The following is a 15167-nucleotide window of genomic DNA, read 5'->3' on the forward strand; positions in this document are numbered from 1 at the left end:
CCTGTTGAAGGTTTTCTATATATTATATTGTGGTGGCCAGTGGCCAGTCCTCTACGCAGTCCAGATACTATTTTTGGGTGTAATTCAGACCTGTTGAAGGTTTTCTATATATTATATTGTGGTGGCCAGTGGCCAGTCCTCTACGCAGTCCAGATACTATTTTTGTGTGTATTTCAGACCTGTTGAAGGTTTTCTATATATTTTTTATTGTGTTGCCCAGTGCCCACTACTCTACGCAGTGCAGATACTATTTTTGGGTGTAATGCAGACCTGTTGAAGATTTTCTATATATTATATTGTGGTGGCCAGTGGCCAGTCCTCTACGCAGTCCAGATACTATTTTTGGGTGTAATGCAGACCTGTTGAAGGTTTTCTATATATTTTATTGTGGTGCCCAGTGCCCACTACTCTACGCAGTCCAGATACTATTTTTGGGTGTAATTCAGACCTGTTGAAGGTTTTCTATATATTATATTGTGGTGGCCAGTGGCCAGTCCTCTACGCAGTCCAGATACTATTTTTGGGTGTAATTCAGACCAGTTGATGGGTTTTTAATTATATTGTGGGGAACACTCCTCTACGCAGTCCAGAAAGATACCTCGTTGCAACGTTTTGTACTAAAAAAAAAAAAATATTGTGAGGTGTTAGGTGTTCAGAATAACCTTTAAATTAGTGGAAATTATTGTTATTGAATGTTATTGAGGTTAATAATAGCGTAGGAGTGAAAATAAGCCCAAAAACTTGATTTTTACACTTTTTAGTTTTTTTTCAAAAAAAAATCCGAATCCAAAACCTTAAATCCGAACCAAAACCTTTCGGCAGGTGTTTTGCGAAACAAATCCGAACCCAAAACATCGAGAAAATCCAGATCCAAAACACAAAACACGAGACCTCAAAAGTCGCCGGTGCACATCCCTAGCGTATAGCCTGCCAAAATGTAAGATGATTTAATTTGCAGCGCATATTAAGCACATAATGATGATATGTCATATTTATACTATATTCCTGAAATCATAATTTAATGTCAAATGTTTCATTCTGTTGGAGTTAGACATGAATTAAAAGCTGAACTTGAATCCTGAAAATAAAATATATTTAAAATTAAAGTTGAGAAGAAATAATTTTTTAGTTACAAAAGATATTTTTTTTTAATGGAATCTTCATTTCTTTTCCGCAGCATCTAATTCAGCGAGGGGCAGCCTGAAGAAGGTGGAGTGCTGCGTTTGCAGCCATCCAGCCTTCAAAGAGGCGGCCCTCCTCCTCCAGGTATAACGTATGACCTCCCAGCACTGGGTAAAGGAGGTCACATGACGCGGAAGTTCTGATAAGATCGGGAGCACCCGGCTGGTGGATGCTTGGCGGGCTGTTGGCTAATTCACATATACCTGCCATCAGTTTTAACGCCACAATAATAGATGGACAACTTAGCCGAAGTTCTATAAGCAATTTGCTTTTCCATCAAATTTATCATTATTCTTGGTAAAGAATGTTTTTTTTTAGTTAATTTTTTCCTACTAAAAAGTTGTTAAACAAACACTAAGAGCCTTATGTAGCGTCTAAAATGCAGACGTAAATTGCGTCTGATAAAAAGACACATTCTACATAGTAAGCTGATCGTCATCATTATCAGTTTGTATCTTAAACCAGGGATAAAGGTTGCCTGACAGGCGTATCTGCATGTGTACAGATCACCTGTACTGTACTTGGCCTACGCTTGTACTCCTCTTGCCGCCCGGATCCACCTCTATAAGGAGTGATGTGCATAGGACGCGGCCTACTCTGCATACCGAGTCAAGAGCAAGTCTATTCTGTGGTCATGCGCAGTCGTGAAATTACATCCAACTCTACACAAGGCCTAAAAGCCATATTTTTATTATTTTGTTCAAACTCTTTTTATTGTAAATTAGATCAACAGAATATTACAAGATCACATTACAAATACAAAACATGGAGACGTTCAGGTATATCCAAACGTGGGAAGGGAAAAAACACAAAGCATCTATAGCCACGTGTCCTTCCAGATACATAGCTGAAAGATATGGAAAATATATTTCACGGGAAAGACAATGCAATTGCAATCATACCAAGTGAAGAAACGACTTATGTCAGAAACAAAATAAACTACATCAGGTAAAGAAAAACTAAATAGCGATAAGCCAAACTAATCTAATAATAAGCAAATAAGCAAAAAAATAACATCAAAACAATTGTATGTCTCAGTGTCTCTTCTCCATGTCCACAACACAAGAATAAATCGGTGTTCCGCAGAAGGGAAAGGGGTACTGGGATTGAGGAGAGCGAGACAGGAAGGGGAAATCAGACCGAAAATCACGGATTGGAAATAAATGATACAGTAATACATTATTCAAGCTGTCGGGGTGCAGGGGCTGGGGGGCAGGGGGCATTCCCGACCATGGACTGGGCTGGTCTCATAGAGGTCTATCTTGGGCTGGGCCACCTGCATTTTTTTCCCTTTAAAATAGGCTGCTGAGTCCAGTCTTGCCCCCCGGGCTGAAATTTGTCAGCCCTCCCCTGTCAGGGTAGATACCACTGGGTGGATTCAAACAATTTCATTTTATAGTATTGGATTGTACAGCGACCTCCAGCGAGTTTAGATACATTCCCCATTGTCTATGACATTTTTCCACACCTTTTTCAATACCCGTGAGAGAGCCTCTACTATCCATGTAAACCATATCTAACAGGTCTGAGTTGAGTGGACTAAGGAGAGGTGGAGAAGGGGCGTCTACTACCGTAAAATCAATAGCTTGGTGGCTGTAACTGTAACCATTAAAATAGGAAATAGTGCACTAGAAGGATCAAAATCAGCGAAAACAGAAGGGTCTGGAATCTTTTGTTATGTCAATGTTGAAACTGGTGTTAATAAAGTTAACAACCTTATTCCAAAACTTGTTAATTTTTATACCATACCATAGGTTGTGTATACGGTTTGCTGGCAGTGCTCTGCATTTAGGACATGTCCTCGTCTCCCCCTCCACTCCATATCGGCGCTGGTGTTGGGAAAGATAGGCCCTATTAGTTGTTTTAAAATGTAACTCTTGGAGTCAAGAGGAGGTTAAAAATTTCCATGTGGCGTCAAAGTGCTTTTAATGTCAGTATGAATTAGGCCTGTATATAAATATCGTATGCTATAAGTATTAGACCTCAAAAATGGAAATTAGAGAATCTAGGGCATCTGTGGGTAAAGCCATAATTTTATGTCAGATACAATAAATATCATTTCACTCTGGATTAGCAATAATTAAAGGTCTTTCCCTAATATGTAAGCGCTATATAAATAACTGTTAATAATAATGACCCTTCTTCAGAGATAGCAACAAATATAAACCTTTTTTAGTAAATATGGCTTTCATTGAGTAAGTTGGTAAACTGTGGGATGACGCACATCTACCTGGTTCAGCTGTTAGAAAGATTTTCACAAACCTTAAACACATAATGGGGTATATTTACTAAACTGCGGGTTTGAAAAAGTGAAGATGTTGCCTATAGCAACCGATCAGAATCTAGCTGTCATTGTATATTTACTAAACTGTGTGTTTGAAAAAGTGGAGTTACCAGTTATCATTTATTTAGTACATTTTTATAAAATGACAGCTATAATCTGATTGGTTGCTATAGGCAACATCTCCACTTTTTCAAACACACAGTTTAGTCAATATACAATGACAGCTAGAATCTGGTTGGTTGCTATAGGCAACATCTCCACTTTTTCAAACCTGCATGTTTAGTAAATCTAGCCTAAAGTGTTTAAAACTGTAGTGGTTAGCACATCTGCCTTGCAGCACTGGCGTCATGAGTTCAATTCCCGACCATGGCCTTATCTGTGAGGAGTTTGTATGTTCTCCCCGTGTTTGCGTGGGTTTCCTCCGGGTGCTCCGGTTTCCTCCCACACTCCAAAAAACATACTGGTAGGTTAATTGGCTGCTAACAAAATTGACCCTAGTCTGTGTCTGTCTGTGTGTGCGTCTCTCTCTGTCTGTCTGTGTGTGTCTATATTAGGGATTTTAGACTGTAAGCTCCAATGGGGCAGGGACTGATGTGAAGAAGTTCTCTGTACAGCGCTGCGGAATAAGTGGCGCTATATAAATAAATGGTGATGATGATGATGTATTAAAAGTGAGAGAGAAAAAAAATCACATTTATCACTACAGTCCCTCTATGCATATGTACAAACTTAACTAATTATAAGATATTCTTAAATTAATTTAGAAATATTAGTTACCATGTCCTTCTGTCACCCTAACAAATTCTCTGCACTTTAAAAGAAAATATTTCTATTTAATGCCTTGAAATATTCATGTGGAAAAAGAAAATGAGCAACGGAATAATTTAATAATGAATAAAATTACAGTTTGACAAGGCTGGTAATATGTTCTTGCATGATCCGTCATTAATTGTAATAAAATAGTCAAATGTACCGCTGTGTGCGTGCATACATATATACTATAATATGCAAAATATGCTGTCAACACACATTTCACATTTCTCCGTCTTGATTATCCTTTGTACGGATATGGATTGAGTAAATAATTTATCAGCTAAATATATTTATTAGACATTAGCATTTATTGTGTCACATAAAACATCTTCATTTCTGTGGCAAATGTAATGGAACATATTCTTTAAACAGATGCACATTCTTACACAATAAATCAAAAGTATTATATACTAAGTTTGATATGGTATTCACTGTAGAGGCCACTTACCAAGAACAGCACAGCGAAGACATAGTCTAAAAACTTCCTTTGTGGTGTTGTACATGTCAATTTGCACAGGCGCACCTAGATATCCACCAATGCGCATTATATTACGGTGCAAGACTGCGGCGTTTGCAAAGGAGCACGAGTTTGCATTGGTTATGGCATGGGGTTGACTGGAGCACACTGGTGCACAGGGGATGGACTTGCAAATTTTAGCCCACTATGGAACCAGACCGGCGTCAGATGTCCCCCTGCCTTCCCCAGTCTGCCCCTGCTGGTACACCTAGTTTTTCAGATCAAAGCAAAGATTTTTATTTTGCAAAGTGCGATAATTTAAAGAATTAGAGGGCAGAGGGCGCAGTTTAAGAGCTGGTCCTAGCAGTGTGGAATGGCGCACAACAAGTTCAAGACTGCAAAAGGACTTGGTTTTACACCAGCTTTGAGATGAAATTTTGGACTATACTTTTTAGATGATGCATTTTGTAACTTCTGTTGGCAAAATGCAACTTCCTTCTAGAATCGCATGTCTAGGTATCCTTTGACCAGTGTAGAAAAAAAATATTTACAATACGCAAAAGTGTAAAAGGTCATCCTCACTCTCATAATAAATGTAAGCCATAAGTGACGCTAAGCCAATCAGTATTTTAAGAGAATAATGGAAAAACGTTTAATTTGATGAAAAGGGTTATTCTAAAACTATGGTATTTTGAACTATGATGTAACATTTACATTGTGGCACAATGAGACCTTTGAGAGGTCTTGCAGAGGCGTCTACCGAGAGCATAGATTAGGTGTGCACACAAGCATGATGGGCAAACCATCTGGCCACACTGGTGCAAAACCAAAGCATGTTTCAGTGCATCCATTGTGCTTTCAAAATTAGTTACTTTGTCTCATTTTATTATTTATATCAGCTCTTTATAATCTAAAATTTGGGTTTGTAAAAAAACCCAAAGGATTATTATTATCATTGGATTTTTTTTCAAAATAAATTAAAATGTATTATATAATAATTACACTTTCTATTAATTAATAGGCTAATAGTAACCCATAGTGGGTCTGAGTCATTAAGAAGAGCAAAGCAAAAAAAAAGGAGTAACCTTTGCACCTTAGCAAAACCATGTTACTTTGGAGGGGGAGGTAAATTTAAAAATGGGGACAGATTTATAGTTGGGGTAGGGCATGTCTTAGATCAGTGTAAAAATAAAGTTATCAAGAATTTGTGTGCTACATGGCAAAAAAGTCAGTATTTTCTTTATGTGCAAAATAATAAACAAATCTACATGCCTTGTATTATATATTGTGAAGGATCAAATTTACTCCTACTTTTGCCTTGCCCTCCTTAATGACTCATGCCCAGTATGTTTTAGCTCACAGAGCATTTCTCCACTAATAACAATATATATCTGTAATAATACTTCTACTGCTATTCTCTCCATACATGTTGTAACAGTGTCAGCGTCACATTCTCAGCCATTTGAAAAAAATTCCATTACCGTTTTTATTTTTTTAATTTGGAACCTGCTTTTTCATGGCTCCTTAAAACTCTTGCCCTCTTTTTACCGTGAGTTCTGTTACTTCCCCTCTGCACCGGTCTATTCTCTTGTCAGAGATCTATATGGGAACATAGATGCAGGATAAACTTGTAAATTCTGAATAGTGCGGTAATTGGATCAGCCAGATCCAGAGAGTACCATTAGTTTCATTCAAGATCTGCTGTGGATTACAGTCTGACGAAGACTGGGATGAGCTCTTTGATCAACTATGCATAGAGCAAGGTTTGGTAAGGTCAGCAAAAATGCATGCTCAGCAAGTGTTGTAAAATGCCATTTTGCAGAACTTACAGTGTATAAATAGAGCTGATAATGATCAATTAATTCCTACTTAAGCTAATACTCAGAACACTTAAGGCCAAATTCGCCGGCGAATCTATCATGGAACAGATTTGAGAATTAAACTGAACTCTATTTTGATTATTCTATAAAATATTCCTTAGGAGAATCCACACTCCTAATTTTGTGCATCAATTTTTAAAAGTAAGCTCATGGATTAGTGGGCAGAGATAGTGGTGTGTAATGAGTGGAGATGGGTGGATTGGGGATTTTCCTCCTAGGTGCAGATTAGACACACACTTCAGTGGAGAAATTGAGATTGCATTTTACAGGATTGAATAATTTCCATGATCTGGCCGGGGTGGAGACGGTGCATTTAGGGACTGATGCTAAGTTAGGAGCAAAGCCAAAAAAAAAAGAGTAAATTTGCTCCTGGACAAACCATGTGACAATGCAAGGGGTGCAAATCGTGAGTAGATGGATAAAGTGCAAGTAGGGGCACTGACCTTTGCACACTATACATAGTATGACTTTCTGTTAGCCTAGATAAGTCAAATGTTAGAACAATATCACATACAACACATAGTTGCCTACTCTCCCGGAATGTCCGGGAGACTCCCGAATTTTTGGGAGTTCTCCCAGACTCCCGAGAGAGCAGGCAAAAATCCCGGATCCAGCATCTCCCCGTTGATGAAGATGGTGGGGGGCGGGGCTAATTGCGGCATCTTAGCCCCGCCCCCTGCTGCGATTGGCGAGACTTTTTTAAGATTGCCAGGGGCGGAGCCTAATGGCACCCACGCGTGGCCACGCCCCCTCGATGGACCCCCCCCCCCCCCCCCGGAAGGGTGGCTTCAAAAGTAGGTAAGTATGATACAGCAATCATAGTGCTATCAGACGCTATTCAAACATTAATAATACATATGGTAGAGCATAAAACGGGCAGCACGGTGGCTCAGTAGTTAGCACTTCTGCCTCACCTACTGGGGTCATGAGTTTGATTCCTGTCCATAGCACTGCGTGGAGATTCCTCCAGATACTTTAGTGTCCTCCCACAATCCCAAAAATATACTAGTAGGTTAATTGGCTGCTATCAAATTGACCCTAGTGTGTATGTGTGTGTGTATGTTAGGGAATTTAGACTGTAAGCTCTAAAGCTCTATTGGGGCAGGGACTGATGTGAGTGAGTTCTCTGTACAGCGCTGCGGAATTAGTGGCGCTATATAAATAAATTATGATGATGATATAATGGATACAAGAACATGCAAATAAAGATAAATACTGAAACATGACCAAAAAACTCTTTTCAGTAATACTATTGTATGTCCACCATCTAATTGCAAAGTAGTTGATGGCCACTTTCTGTTCAATGACGCAATCTTGCGCTCTCCAAATATAAAATGTAAACAGAAAAGCAAAATATGGTACAAACACCACACCAACGTCCACTTAGCGTGAGGTATAAAACTATAGTGAACCTCAACCTCACTCTCAGTGGATGTTGGTGTGGTGTTTGTCTGTTTTTCAATATTGCTCATCCCATTTAAGAAAAAACACTAGGGGGTATATTTGCTAAACTGCGGGTTTGAAAAAGTGGAGATGCTGCCTATAGCAACCAATCAGATTCTAGTTATCATTTATTTAGTACATTCTACAAAATGATAGCTAGAATCTGATTGGTTGCTATAGGCAACATCTCCACTTTTTCGAACCCGCAGTTTAGTAAATATACCCCAAGTTGTTATTGACAACCTTATTAGATATATTGCACTGTTTTTTTTTTTGTTTACCTTTTATATTTGGAGAATGCAAGGTTGCATCATTGAGCAGAAACAAAGTAGGACAATAAGAAGTGGGCCACAAGTACATAGGTTATTGGTGAAACCTAAAAGTGCTGATAAGGGTTGCAGATGTAAGGTGTGCAGTATACCTCAATAATTTATCATTTGCAAGGGGTGCAAATTAGATTCTTTTTTTCATGCAGGAAAATGACAGGCTGATTTTTCATGTAGGACACAAATACTTCATTGCTTTATTTTAACATTAGAATTTAAAGTTGATTTAAGAATAAGTTCCCACATTTTAAATTGTCCTCCCCCTCCAATGCAACATGGTTTTGCCAAGGTGCAAATTTGCTCTTTTTTTGGATTTGCTCCTAACTCTGGCCCTTAGGGTTGATTAATTATTGGGCCCAATAGTGCAAAAAGGACTAACAAAGTTCTAGAATTCTCAGGCTGCCTAGGAGTGCCAGAACCCAGCATCGCTACTTCATTATAATGAGAAGCATTCTGCATCGTTCAGTTGCATTTTTGTGGGAATCCCACTTCTAGCTGCACTTTTAACAGTGCAATAAAAATATATAAACACACAAAAGTAACTCCTACAGAAACACCGTCTTATGTTCTGCCACCTTCATGATTACTTCACAACATAAAATAAGCTACACTGTGATCTTAAAGTGACGTTTTTCACTGTCCATTTTCAGAGTATCCACAAAACCACACATGGTTGGTTCCATATCCAGGAAGTGGGCATGCCCTGTTAAATATGTTTGGTTGAAAAATAGATGCAAAAATAGAAGCATTTTTTGCAGTTCAGAAATAAACCTTAGAGAGTTAACTTTTTTTTATAGCATTTATTCATACTTGCCAACTCTCCCGGAACGTCCGGGAGACTCCCGCATTTTGCGGGAGTCTCCCGGACTCCCGAGAGAGTGTGGCAATCTCCCTGATCTGCCCAGAAGTGGGCATAATACGGTTCAAATGCAGTGATTCACCGGGAATTGCGGCGTTTGGCGTTACATCACGGGGCGGGGCTAAAATTACGCCCCCTACACGCCCACCTCCTACTGGCAGCTCCCTGGAAAAAAATATGAAATGTTGGCAAGTATGCATTTATTTAGCATCTCTACTTATGTTTGGAAGCACAAAATATACCAAGGCTCTGATTTAGAGTCAGATGTAAGTTCAAACAATCACTGCAAAAAGCACTTTTAGCCAAGGTTCTGTCTCATCTCGCAGATAGGTCTCTGGCAGACGTATCTTTTGCGGGTGCTTTCTGCTTGTGCAACAGACCTTTAAGTATTAAAAAAAGAAGTAAAAGAAATATTTAAATTTAAAAAAAAATGTGCACCTCCCCAAACAGCTTAACCAACTCCAGTGCTGTTTGGGGAGGGAGAAGCACAATTATTATTTTTTTAACCTAAATTTATTTATTCATTTATCTGCTTAACTGTGACTCACTGTGGCAGATAAAGAGGTGCGTTTGTGCAATTTGCATAGTATTCCGATCTAAAGATACGTGCGACTCGGAATCCTATGTAAATTAAGGGATGCAAGTTACATTTATGACATACTTACCTACTTTGCAGAATCTCTTTCCGGGAGAGAAGCGTGACTGGAGGGCGGGAGGGGGCGGGTTGCGGCGAATCACGTCATTTTGGCCCCACCCCCGCAACGGAAATTATGTTTTGCGGGGAGCGGGGCCAAAATGACCCGATTCACCACGGATCGCTTCATTTAGTGGTGACTGTAACGGGATGCGGGAGATTTGCCAGCGGGAGAGCTAGCAAGTATGACTTATGATTTCATTGTAAATTATGTCCGACTCTACATCAGGACCAAAAAGTGGTACTATAGGGGAGATTCAATTTGGTGCAAGGTCTCTTCGGTATGTCCACGGAAACACCTCGCATTAGAGGTTTTACAGAATCTCACTCATTTCTTCTGGCATCCTATAGAGGTGCGCAGAAAAATGAGCGACGATTCCTACCATAATGGCTGACAATGTGCGCAGCGGACATCGCCGACTATTGAATACCCCCCAATGTCTTTATTTTTTTTTACTTTTAACCTCTTTTCTCATAAATTAGGTCACTATTCATAAGAAATAAATATAAGGGAAAAAACAGCTACAATGCCTTGTGTGGAGAGTAACCTCACATTTTACTGTGTCTTTTTATGTTTTCTTTATACTAGAAAAGGATGTTGCTGAAATGTGCTCTAATGTCTAAATTTATATGACATGTGTACTCTAATATTATTAGGCAAAAATGAATTATGAAAATGTGAAATGATATTTTTCCTATTAAGGTTTTAATTTATTTTTGCATGATCAGGAGCGACCTATTAGGCAGCGCAGTTTATAATCCATGGCACGTTTGCTTAAAATAAATAGGGATCTTAAATCCAATTTTATTTATTATACAATCTAATTTTTCTAGGTGTTTATCCATCAATTGTGGCATTCTTATTGCACATATATTATGTAGGATGTCTAATGGAACCACTATTGGCAAAATAAATATTGGTTGCTGAAATAATCTCTCTGACAGATTGTTGTATGTTAAATGAATAAAATATTAATAACTGACTTAATAAAAAGCAAGCAAGGAATAATACACAACAGATCTTGACAGTCAGATCCAGGCTATCAGAACAATAGAGGGTCTGTTTTGGAAACAAAAATGCTTAAAATTATCTCTCTATTGTGAAAATCTCAAAGAAAAGTAGGTGTCTATATTGGCAGGTTGTCAAAACCATTATCTTCAATAACCCCAAAATACTAACTGGCAATCCAGACTTACAGTCCCTCTTTGGGTCTGTACTACAGTTATTTACTGTGTGACACATATACCAGTAGCCTGAGCTTCCGTCTGCAGTCTGTTTAGCTTTACTGAACATCGTCATCTATTTATTTATATAGCGCCACCCAGGGGCGTGCTGGGCCGGGGGGCAGGTGGCCGCCCCCCGGATTTAAAATTGCAGATTTTTACCGGCGGCCGCATCTCATGACACGGGATGCGGCAGCATCAGCGCACAGGTGGCCGCATCACATGACACGCGCTGCGGCCGCGTGAGCGCCCCCCCCCGGGCTGAAACTGCCAGCCCGCGCCTGGCGCCACTAATTCCACAACGCTGTACAGAGAACTCACTCACATCAGTCCCTGTACCATTGGCGCTTTCAGCACCCCTTGCATTGTAACATGGTTTTGTCTAGGAGACTGAAATAAGAAGTTTCTTAAGTTAAGATCCGTAATGAATCAGGTCCTCTGTTTGGAACAGAAAGGAAAAAAATGAGAGGAAGCCAAGTCATTTTATATTTTGTATCACCGCAGATCCCCTCTTTTGTATGCTGAGAGGATCTTTTCAGTGCAACATTGTACATAATGGTGTGGACATTGGTGATTATTAAGTAACAGTTGAGGACACAAGTTGCACCTACCCTAAGCAACCAATTTAATCTATACTCCTAAGAGACCTGCCACAAATGCTCAGTTCCAGCCTGTACATACAGTCCGTCATTCAACATTAGGAGCAAAGTAAAAAGTTTGCTCCTGGACAAATTATGTTGCAGTGCAAAAGCATTTAATTTTTCTGCATGCAGGAAAAATGCGGGATCATCATCATCATCCGCTATTTATATAGTGCCACTAATTCCGCAGCGCTGTACAGAGAACTCACTCACATCAGTCCCTGCCCCATTGGGGCTTACAGTCTAAATTCCCTAACACACACACAGACAAACAGACAGACTAGGGTCAATTTTGATAGCAGACAATTAACCTACCAGTATGTATTTGGAGTGTGGGAGGAAATCAGAGCACCTGGAGGAAACCCACGCAAACACGGGGAGAACATACAAACTCCACACAGATAAGGCCATGTTGTGGGCTTGTGGACAGCAATTAGAGTTCGGTAGTGGGAAATTACAAGTTAGTGCTGTGGACTGTCATCAGGCCAAGGACAGCGTTATGTTGAAGTTCTACTGGAATACCATCAGTACTTGGCTGTTGCCATCTCTGTTACTCCTTTGGTGGTCTCCTTGATGGTAGCAACTACCGCCACAACGTTCACATACATGGGGAACATTTGCCCTGGCATGATGCTAAAGACACACACCTACTGCAAGCTGGCAGATAACCACATGTCCATGGGGTATGAAAGTGACATTCTTCACTAGAACCAAAATAGCAAGAGAGTTCTTGGTAAAGGACCGTCTGGTTGCCAGCAGCTGACTGCGTTAAGAGTTCTATAATAACTAGCTCATCGTACCTGTTTACACCCTCCTCTGCCCTACTCAATCCAACCTAACATCACCCTGGCAGCACAGAAATGACAGTCCCCCGTACAGCCATGTGTAATATGTTAGCGCTTTATAAATAAGGGGTAACAAAAGCAATATTGGAGAGTATATCTAGAAAACTATTGCATAGCAATCCTGTGTCCCTCTGGCAAATGTTTACTCTTATCTGCGCCGTGAAAATCTCAAATTCCGTCTCTCAGCGGAACAACGTTTTTATCGGAACCACTATATAAAGTAACATAAATACACAGGCAGTAACAGCTTCCCCTCGAGGGAGGGTTTATTATGAATTTGCTTAAGGCAGCTGTCTGAGGCAGCAAGTTTTGCGGAGCAGCAATACTGCAAAAGTCTAATTTAGTGGTACTTATCTAGTTTTTTTTATAATACCTAAATTGACAATACTTGTGTACACAATTCATATATAAATGTTTATGGTAGTTATTATTGTTACTATTTCTACTATTATAGTTTATCTTTAAAGCACCATGGTGCAAGGTTACGAGAGAACCTAGCTGCAAATTGAATTGGCCCCATAGTTGCCAAGTTTTCAAAATAATTTCTAGTAACACTTTACTGCTGAGCCGCTGCATGTAATCACGTCATGCATCAGTGTCTCAGCAGAACTTTGTGCACTAGGATCCCCATCATTTCTCCTTTACTGAATTTGATTGTAAGTTTGTACTTTAAATACTCCAATCAATGAAAGCAAGAGAATAATAATAGATAAGAATCGTGTCCGACATGCAGATAATTGGAAATGTTAATGTGTATTTTATCACTAAAGGAATACTGAAAATTCCAGGGACAAATCTTTAAACCCTAGCACTGTTCATGGAGGGGTATTGTGACTTCAGTGTGTTCTACCATCTCTGCTCACTGGGTTATGTCACATCTGATTAAATCACTGGTAATGTTGACTGTCCCTCAGAGTACTGTGCCTGAAGAAGGAATCGCTGGACACAGGGATAACTAGTGATTATTTTAAATTACAATTAAAATCTTTCATACCATGAATTTGATCACGGGTGGATAATTTAGTTCCTTCTCTCTTATACCTACTGTGATGACTATTCAGCCAAGTCACCTAAGGACCTGTCAAATGTTCTATCCACCCAGCCTACTAACCGTACAATGTGACCTATCACTGCGATGGAATTTCATTGTTTATGAGTCCTTTATTTGGACCCTGATTTAATATACAAAACTACGTCTGTCGATAGTGCTGTCATTGAGAAGATCACGACTTTCTCTGCTATTGAACATTCTTCAATATTTTCACAAAAATGATGAAGTAGTTTACTGTACATGTGATCTCGATGGTGATCAGATCAGTTTATCTGTTCATTAAGTTTCAAATCATCCAAGACTCACTCTTCTCTTAAAGCTAAATTGTATTTTCTATCATTCCACAAAATCTCAATGTTTCAATCTCTCAAACAAATCTCGCTCAGCCATGATGGTGACTTAAATACAGTTTTATTTGGTTTCTGAAAACTCCCTGTTATAAGTCAAACAGATCTTTATTTCCCCCATAAAAAAACACACCCTTTTCATATAAGTCAGGTAAAACTTTACATCATTTGTAATTTCCATGAGAAATTGTACTACAGCCTCTAATCTACATAGCAAAGATGAAGATGAAAATAGAAATTGACACACAAAGTGTGTGTTCAGTTCTATTCTATAATGTGACAAATTGGCATCACTATGATACTAAGTCTGAGAATATGAACCGGAAGTATATCCCGCACCTAGGGGCTGATTCATCTTCAGTCAAAAGTCCCGTTGTGGGTGTGAATTTGCTCTGCGCCTGCACAGCAATGGACCTTACACCAGTGACGGCAACTGTAGGCAATTCATGTCTGCATGCAAATGACACTTCCGACTGTCTGGAAATAAATAAAGTGCGCAATACCAATCTCATAAATGATTGTGTATAATATGGAAAAATGAGTATAATATAAAAATGAAATGAATAAAATATGGAAAAAATGAGTCAGGACACATATAATGCTTATAGCTCTTTTTGCAAAATTGTGTTACTGGAGCCAACTTATAAAACAATTTCAGGAAGAAACGGGGCTTTTTTACCCTACATGTTAGATCGCTGTCCAGATGAGAACGCCAACGCCAATGTGTACAGTATTTTTCGGCTGGCAGTTGTTTGCAATGTTGCCGCCTATGAACGCAGGAAGAGTTGTTTGCAATGTTGCCGCGTATGAACGCGGGAAGAGTATGCGCCGCAGTGGAACACAGTGGAACGCACGGCTAAGGGGACTGTGATGATTAAGCTCCTTCGGACTGTCTACCACTTGAAGGGTGGAACAGGGGTGGCAAAGGGCGGACACACGTAGACATTGTACAGTAAAGGCGTGCCAAGATCGAGCACATTCATCCGATTCAAGCTCTGGGCATCTCTCAGGTACGTGACTTTTAGCCTTATCATATGCACCAGCTAAAGGGCAGGTGTAAGTGTTAATTGATAGTGATGACGGACGTGTATGCATGATATAACATGTGAGTGCAATTAAGA

Source organism: Mixophyes fleayi, chromosome 2, assembly GCF_038048845.1.
Source record: "Mixophyes fleayi isolate aMixFle1 chromosome 2, aMixFle1.hap1, whole genome shotgun sequence".
Taxonomy (NCBI): domain Eukaryota; kingdom Metazoa; phylum Chordata; class Amphibia; order Anura; family Limnodynastidae; genus Mixophyes; species Mixophyes fleayi.